A 10,910-nucleotide genomic window follows, 5' to 3' on the forward strand; every position below is an offset into this window, starting at 1 on the left:
TTTGAGACTTTAAATAACTACTGTACAAGTGCTATTTTTTTTCCCACGGAGTGATTTTTAAAATATCCTGTTTTATCATGTGATAAAACATCAAAATTACCACAGAAAGCTTGTGTGGTAATTGTGTGGTATCTGTGGGACGCTTTACCACAGGATTTTCAGTTGTTCAGTATGTAATATTCCTGTAATATTCTTGTGGTATTACTGTCATGATATTTCTGCAGTATTTACCACAGGATTTTCTGTTTTGTGGTGATATTTATTCATAAACAACATGTCCGGGTGCCAGGGGGATAACCACCATAAGCTAAATTCATATCAATTACAAAATTCAAAGCAATGGATTATTTCTTCTTAAAAAATACAACAAGAGACAGCATATTATTTTCAACTTTCTATTCAAGCTTGAATCAAGTCAGTGTTTTTCAGTTCAATTTCAGTATATTATATTCACAAAACACAACAATACATAATTACAGGCCCAGGCACAATACTTTCTAAATACCTTTTTACAAAGCGATGGAAGAGTGATACGAAATCGACAATAATTAATAGCAACCAAACAACTTTAAATAAATATTGAACAGTCAATAAACACAATCCAAATATCAAAAGAAAATAACCAAACACAATTATATCAATTCATGCAACGTAAAAGAAAATATTCAATTCAAACACAAATAAAGAACATTTTGGGTTTTGTTGAAATCCTGTTGTTATAAGGATTCTTATAAGCATAAATTCATCTAAGCTTACAACATATTATCTTAAGTTTGGTTTGCTTAGTGTACCACCCATTAGTCTACTGGGCCTGGAAAAACCAACACTCAATTTCCTAAATTCAAATAAAAAACATGGGAATATATTAAAAAAAGATCCAAAAATACAACAATAGAAAAGTGAATATTTCCAAATACAGCAACCCAACCAAATTGAAAAAAAAAACTCTTAACAAAACATTAAACTGTTCGTATAACACAATAAACTGGAGTATAAACTGTATAAGTAACCTCACTATACGTCACTATACGAATCGTAGTCCGATTCATGAGCAAATGACTCTTTTAAACATGCCTTATTTAAGCAAATTATTCATACAGCGCAATTACTGCAGATGATTCAAGAAGAAATGACTGAAGATTACTGTATGAACAGTCTTGATAACATATGAAAAAAAACCTTAAGGCTTAAATAAATGAGATACATGATAAATCACAACTGCAATACATCCCTACATTTCCTTTTACTTGAAAATGAGCAATTAAAACTTTTGTTGGATTGGTAATTAACAAGTAAATAAAACACAGTTAATGTACACAAAATATTAATGCAGTATAACATACCCACATAAAACTTTTGCGATGCAAGTTAAACAATACTCACCAGGAAAAAGATTGTGGTGACCGTTGTCCGGTTTCCCCTTGTAAAAACGCAATACATCCATATGCTATGTGAACTTTTGTGTAAATAACTGACTAATTTAGCTCAGGATTTAACGTGTGAGGCCTTAGGGGATCACAACGCTCTGTCTGGACTTACGTTAATATGAAACCTGTTTTTTCCCTTTTTAAATTCTCGGAAAACCCTTGATGAATACGACATTTAACATGAATTTACAACTTGTACTTAATGTTCGAAAGGCGGCAAATATAGACCCCTTTTAGGCCCCTTTTAAATTATGACCTAATGTTAGCAATGACGTTTTTTCTCAGATCAGTGGTAATTAACACAAAAACATTAACCCCACACCCTCATATCAAATAATTTATTTTGAACAATAAAATATAACATTTCTTGCTCCTGCCACAACTTATTAAAAAAACATAAGAAAGAATTCACATTAACTTAAGTTCTGCCTGCTCCCAGTGTGATCCAGTCAGAAGTGAACAAAAATTTCTGCAAATAATACCAGTAGCTGGATCAGAATAACTCAACCAGGTGTTTTCTGTTTTTTTTTTACGAGAGGATCCTGGATTTGTCAGAAACTGAGAAGTCACACGCAGACTGCTGATGTAGACGTGCTTAATTCTGTGTCTGACAACTATTGTCTGATAACTATATAATGTATGCCAGCAGACTATTCGCTTTCCATTTAACTTTACCTTAGGATTTAACGTATGAGTGCTAACCAAAGAAGTCTGACGACGCTCAATCCGGATTTAATACAAAACGCACCACATAGTCTACAGGTCAACTTGCACAGAATAAAAACGCTTACTCCCCACATCCCCATATCAACAAAGTTAAAACTATATGCACAATTCAAATATAACGTTATATAATTTGCCCTTAGTCAATCCATCTGCAGAGAAACAAATATATAACTTAAATGCTATGTATCAATGATATCAAAGGTGTTTACCAGGCCGACCGATGTTTTCTGGAAAAAAAATTGGTATGCTGCAGTGAACTTAATTTAGTTCGAAATGACATCACACCAGTTTTTTTTTATTTTTATATACAGTATGTATATATAATAGCATTATCACACCCAGGGTCAAAGACACTTCCTAGACAGAGAAGACTCTATGGTGATGATAATAAGAGCGCAAACTAACTTCCCTTTTTCTGCATTCATTGATGCCTAAAAGAATAGTATAAAAACGGTTAAAAAAAATCTAGTTTTTCTTTTAATACAGTATATATTGTAATTATGCTCTTAATGTATTGTTACATTAAGTAATTTTATTATAAAGCATCTTCATTTAATCCTGTGTGTAGTCTTGACATTATCCCAAACCTACCCAAAAGAATATGTATGTACTGTATACAATAAGTACAAAATTTTTTTTTGAGTAGTTAAAGACACTTAATTTTAAGCGGGACCCTGTCTCTTACAGTATTGCTGTTTAAACACAAATAACATCTTTGAGCTCTGTGTTGTCAGACAGAATGTATAGTCATAAATAATAAAATATTAAAATATCAATATTATTGAAATATTTAGAATAATAATTACACAAATTGTTGGTCCTCATACAGGTTGCACAGGAATTCAGCTTGGACTATTGATGGAAACGCATTCAGTTTTCTGACATCTGTCAAGCACAAACTCATTGTTCTGTAACAAATTTCTCCATCTTAACTGAATGGTCTGAATTTAATGGTAAATAGCATCATATCTGACGCACGTGACTATGCTTGAGCATCTTTACACAAGCATTTCAATCAAGAAACTTCCAACAGATACTGTTTTCGAATAAAGCAACATACAGCAGACCATCAACACTGCTACCCATCCTTAACTTAAACACAAACTCTACCTACAGCACAATGGTAATCCATAAAACACTTATAACAGAAACGTTAATAAATTCTAGCATATCAGGTAGTTAAACACTAACAGATATCGCACTTTATCATCGTGTAAGACATACACAACAACACCTTTTCTGTGCGTTACTATTGTTCTGAGGTGCAGAGCCTAAGTCAAGGACAGGCACTGAAGACGTTGATGTTTGGATGCATTTTGTTTGATTAAAAAGCAGCTATTGTTTGGTTGTAATGTTATTCTCTTTGATAATTACATGTTCTGTTGTTAGCTAATACTTAATTGTATGACGCTTAAATTAAAGAAGTCTTTTAATTCTATATAAATTGTATATATAAATATATATACATAATTTAAATGTTTTTTTTACACAAATTGACTACAAAATACTATAAATATTTCTTAAAATTTAAATTGATTGAAATTAAATGAGTTTCCTTTTATAATGTTATGCGAACATACAAAGAAGAACTGGGAACCAGCTACAGTACCAGCTGCATGTGAAGCTACTTCAGTAAATTACTGCAAATTTAAAGTGAAAATTTGTGTAGTTTTGTATGTTAAACTTCATCTCCAGAGTGTGTTTGCTTAAATATATATATATATATATTGATAATGTTACAATGGTAAGCCTATTATAACTGATTATAAATTATTATGGTAAGAAAATGATAGTTGACATATAGCAAGGGGTACAATTGAACAACCTAATTGAAGTATGAATTGGATTATCACTATACACTCAATCCTATGAATGCAAGGGTGTAAATTAGGGTTTCCATGAGGGGGAAAGTCCCTTTCTTTAGGAATTTCTTTCAGAGCGTTACAACAAAATCCTAACTGTCTCAATCTTAATAATCACCCTTACCTAAGCATTTTTGCTAAGCATTTTGTGATAGTTTCTGTTAAAACACAGCAAATGGATGACATGGTTGCTATATTACATTATAGGACTATACCGTTGACTTAAATAGACCACAAATGTAACCTTACAGCAAGTAAATATTTATGTTACAGAAAAGATTAACAGTACTGGGATATAAGATGCTAAATCTTTTTTTTTCGGGCCGGTCGTGTCCCGTGTAGTAACGGTGGGAGTTTTTTTTTTAACTTGGAACGGAACTTAAGGAAACAATTTAGCAATTAAATAATTAGGATGAATACTTTGTTAAGGGTTTCCTTAACCCTGTAACAAAAGATTTTCCTAACTTGAAGAAATAGTTTCTGTCAAAAAAAGGACTTTTCACATGATATGATCCGTGAACAATAATCATTTCAATACTTTTCACATGATATGATCTGTTTACAATAATCATTGCGATACTTTTCACATGATATGATCCGTTTACAATAATCATTTCAATACTTTTCACATGATATGATCCGTTTACAATAATCATTGCGATACTTTTCACATGATATGATCCGTTTACAATAATCATTTCAATACTTTTCACATGATATGATCCGTTTACAATAATCATTTCAATACTTTTCACATGATATGATCCGTTTACAATAATCATTTCAATACTTTTCACATGATATGATCCGTTTATAATAATCATTTCAATACTTTTCACATGATATGATCCGTTTATAATAATCATTTCAATACTTTTCACATGATATGATCCGTTTACAATAATCATTGCGATACTTTTCACATGATATGATCCGTTTATAATAATCATTTCAATACTTTTCACATGATATGATCCGTTTATAATAATCATTTCAATACTTTTCACATGATATGATCTGTGAACAATAATCATTTCAATACTTTTCACATGATATGATCCGTTTACAATAATCAGTGCAATACTTTTCACATGATATGATCCGTTTACAATAATCATTTCAATACTTTTCACATGATATGATCCGTTTACAATAATCATTTCAATACTTTTCACATGATATGATCCGTTTACAATAATCATTTCAAAACTTTTCACATGATATGATCCGTTTACAATAATCATTTCAATACTTTTCACATGATATGATCCGTTTATAATAATCATTTCAATACTTTTCACATGATATGATCCGTTTATAATAATCATTTCAATACTTTTCACATGATATGATCCGTTTACAATAATCATTTCAATACTTTTCACATGATATGATCCGTTTACAATAATCATTTCAATACTTTTCACATGATATGATCTGTGAACAATAATCATTTCAATACTTTTCACATGATATGATCCGTTTATAATAATCATTTCAATACTTTTCACATGATATGATCCGTGAACAATAATCATTTCAATACTTTTCACATGATATGATCCGTTTACAATAATCATTTCAATACTTTTCACATGATATGATCCGTTTACAATAATCATTTCAATACTTTTCACATGATATGATCCGTTTACAATAATCAGTGCAATACTTTTCACATGATATGATCTGTGAACAATAATCATTTCAATACTTTTCACATGATATGATCCGTGAAGGGGGGCACGGTGGCTTAGTGGTTAGCATGTTCGCCTCACACCTCCAGGGTTGGGGGTTCGACTCCCGCTTCCGACCTGTGTGTGTGGAGTTTGCATGTTCTCCCCGTGCCTTGGGGGTTTCCTCCGGGTACTCCGGTTTCCTCCCCTGGTCCAAAGACATGCATGGTAGGTTGATTGGCATCTCTGGAAAAAATTGTCCGTAGGGTGTGAGTGCGTGAATGAATGAGTGAGTGTGTGTGCCCTGCGATGGGTTGGCACTCCATCCAGGGTGTATCCTGCCTTGATGCCCGATGACTCCTGAGATAGGCGCAGGCTCCCCGTGACCCGAGGTAGTTCGGATAAGCGGTAGAAAATGGATGGATGGATGGATGATCCGTTTATAATAATCATTTCAATACTTTTCACATGATATGATCCGTTTACAATAATCATTTCAATACTTTTCACATGATATGATCCGTTTATAATAATCATTTCAATACTTTTCACATGATATGATCCGTTTATAATAATCATTTCAATACTTTTCACATGATATGATCCGTTTACAATAATCATTTCAATACTTTTCACATGATATGATCCGTTTATAATAATCATTTCAATACTTTTCACATGATATGATCCGTTTATAATAATCATTTCAATACTTTTCACATGATATGATCCGTTTATAATAATCATTTCAATACTTTTCACATGATATGATCCGTTTACAATAATCATTTCAATACTTTTCACATGATATGATCCGTTTACAATAATCATTTCAATACTTTTCACATGATACGATCCGTTTATAATAATCATTTCAATACTTTTCACATGATATGATCCGTTTATAATAATCATTTCAATACTTTTCACATGATATGATCCGTTTATAATAATCATTTCAATACTTTTCACATGATATGATCCGTTTATAATAATCATTTCAATACTTTTCACATGATATGATCCGTTTACAATAATCATTTCAATACTTTTCACATGATATGATCCGTTTACAATAATCATTTCAATACTTTTCACATGATATGATCCGTTTATAATAATCATTTCAATACTTTTCACATGATATGATCCGTTTACAATAATCATTTCAATACTTTTCACATGATATGATCCGTTTACAATAATCATTTCAATACTTTTCACATGATATGATCCGTTTATAATAATCATTTCAATACTTTTCACATGATATGATCCGTTTACAATAATCATTTCAATACTTTTCACATGATATGATCCGTTTACAATAATCATTTCAATACTTTTCACATGATATGATCCGTTTATAATAATCATTTCAATACTTTTCACATGATATGATCCGTTTACAATAATCATTTCAATACTTTTCACATGATATGATCCGTTTACAATAATCATTTCAATACTTTTCACATGATATGATCCGTTTACAATAATCATTTCAATACTTTTCACATGATATGATCCGTTTACAATAATCATTTCAATACTTTTCACATGATATGATCCGTTTATAATAATCATTTCAATACTTTTCACATGATATGATCTGTGAACAATAATCATTTCAATACTTTTCACATGATATGATCCGTTTACAATAATCATTTCAATACTTTTCACATGATATGATCCGTTTACAATAATCATTTCAATACTTTTCACATGATATGATCCGTTTATAATAATCATTTCAATACTTTTCACATGATATGATCCGTTTACAATAATCATTTCAATACTTTTCACATGATATGATCTGTGAACAATAATCATTTCAATACTTTTCACATGATATGATCCGTTTACAATAATCATTTCAATACTTTTCACATGATATGATCTGTGAACAATAATCATTTCAATACTTTTCACATGATACGATCCGTTTATAATAATCATTTCAATACTTTTCACATGATATGATCCGTTTATAATAATCATTTCAATACTTTTCACATGATATGATCCGTTTATAATAATCATTTCAATACTTTTCACATGATATGATCCGTTTATAATAATCATTTCAATACTTTTCACATGATATGATCCGTTTACAATAATCATTTCAATACTTTTCACATGATATGATCCGTTTACAATAATCATTTCAATACTTTTCACATGATATGATCCGTTTATAATAATCATTTCAATACTTTTCACATGATATGATCCGTTTACAATAATCATTTCAATACTTTTCACATGATATGATCCGTTTACAATAATCATTTCAATACTTTTCACATGATATGATCCGTTTACAATAATCATTTCAATACTTTTCACATGATATGATCCGTTTATAATAATCATTTCAATACTTTTCACATGATATGATCCGTTTACAATAATCATTTCAATACTTTTCACATGATATGATCCGTGAACAATAATCATTTCAATACTTTTCACATGATATGATCCGTTTACAATAATCATTTCAATACTTTTCACATGATATGATCCGTTTACAATAATCATTTCAATACTTTTCACATGATATGATCCGTTTACAATAATCATTTCAATACTTTTCACATGATATGATCCGTTTACAATAATCAGTGCAATACTTTTCACATGATATGATCCGTTTATAATAATCATTTCAATACTTTTCACATGATATGATCCGTTTACAATAATCAGTGCAATACTTTTCACATGATATGATCTGTGAACAATAATCATTTCAATACTTTTCACATGATATGATCCGTGAAGGGGGGCACGGTGGCTTAGTGGTTAGCATGTTCGCCTCACACCTCCAGGGTTGGGGGTTCGACTCCCGCTTCCGACCTGTGTGTGTGGAGTTTGCATGTTCTCCCCGTGCCTCGGGGGTTTCCTCCGGGTACTCCGGTTTCCTCCCCTGGTCCAAAGACATGCATGGTAGGTTGATTGGCATCTCTGGAAAAAATTGTCCGTAGGGTGTGAGTGCGTGAATGAATGAGTGAGTGTGTGTGCCCTGCGATGGGTTGGCACTCCATCCAGGGTGTATCCTGCCTTGATGCCCGATGACTCCTGAGATAGGCGCAGGCTCCCCGTGACCCGAGGTAGTTCGGATAAGCGGTAGAAAATGGATGGATGGATGGATGATCCGTTTATAATAATCATTTCAATACTTTTCACATGATATGATCCGTTTATAATAATCATTTCAATACTTTTCACATGATATGATCCGTTTATATTAATCATTTCAATACTTTTCACATGATATGATCCGTTTATAATAATCATTTCAATACTTTTCACATGATATGATCCGTTTATAATAATCATTTCAATACTTTTCACATGATATGATCCGTTTATAATAATCATTTCAATACTTTTCACATGATATGATCCGTTTATAATAATCATTGCAATACTTTTCACATGATATGATCCGTTTATAATAATCATTTCAATACTTTTCACATGATATGATCCGTTTACAATAATCATTTCAATACTTTTCACATGATATGATCTGTGAACAATAATCATTTCAATACTTTTCACATGATATGATCCGTTTACAATAATCATTTCAATACTTTTCACATGATATGATCCGTGAACAATAATCATTTCAATACTTTTCACATGATATGATCCGTTTACAATAATCATTTCAATACTTTTCACATGATATGATCTGTGAACAATAATCATTTCAATACTTTTCACATGATATGATCCGTTTACAATAATCATTTCAATACTTTTCACATGATATGATCCGTTTACAATAATCATTTCAATACTTTTCACATGATATGATCCGTTTACAATAATCATTTCAATACTTTTCACATGATATGATCCGTTTATAATAATCATTTCAATACTTTTCACATGATATGATCCGTTTATAATAATTATTTCAATACTTTTCACATGATATGATCTGTGAACAATAATCATTTCAATACTTTTCACATGATATGATCCGTTTACAATAATCATTTCAATACTTTTCACATGATATGATCCGTTTACAATAATCATTTCAATACTTTTCACATGATATGATCCGTTTATAATAATCATTTCAATACTTTTCACATGATATGATCCGTTTATAATAATCATTTCAATACTTTTCACATGATATGATCCGTTTATAATAATCATTTCAATACTTTTCACATGATATGATCCGTTTACAATAATCATTTCAATACTTTTCACATGATATGATCCGTTTATAATAATCATTTCAATACTTTTCACATGATATGATCCGTTTATAATAATCATTTCAATACTTTTCACATGATATGATCCGTTTACAATAATCATTGCGATACTTTTCACATGATATGATCCGTTTATAATAATTATTTCAATACTTTTCACATGATACGATCCGTTTATAATAATCATTTCAATACTTTTCACATGATATGATCCGTTTATAATAATCATTTCAATACTTTTCACATGATATGATCCGTTTACAATAATCATTTCAATAATTTTCACATGATATGATCCGTTTATAATAATCATTTCAATACTTTTCACATGATATGATCCGTTTATAATAATCATTTCAATACTTTTCACATGATATGATCCGTTTACAATAATCATTTCAATAATTTTCACATGATATGATCCGTTTATAATAATCATTTCAATACTTTTCACATGATATGATCCGTTTATAATAATCATTGCAATACTTTTCACATGATATGATCCGTTTATAATAATCATTTCAATACTTTTCACATGATATGATCTGTTTACAATAATCATTTCAATACTTTTCACATGATATGATCCGTTTATAATAATCATTTCAATACTTTTCACATGATATGATCCGTTTATAATAATCATTTCAATACTTTTCACATGATATGATCCGTTTACAATAATCATTTCAATACTTTTCACATGATATGATCTGTGAACAATAATCATTTCAATACTTTTCACATGATATGATCCGTTTATAATAATCATTTCAATACTTTTCACATGATATGATCCGTTTATAATAATCATTTCAATACTTTTCACATGATATGATCCGTTTATAATAATCATTTCAATACTTTTCACATGATATGATCCGTTTATAATAATCATTTCAATACTTTTCACATGATATGATCCGTTTATAATAATCATTTCAATACTTTTCACAT

The sequence above is a fragment of the Triplophysa dalaica genome, chromosome 18 (genome assembly GCF_015846415.1).
Source record: "Triplophysa dalaica isolate WHDGS20190420 chromosome 18, ASM1584641v1, whole genome shotgun sequence".
In the NCBI taxonomy this organism is placed as follows: domain Eukaryota; kingdom Metazoa; phylum Chordata; class Actinopteri; order Cypriniformes; family Nemacheilidae; genus Triplophysa; species Triplophysa dalaica.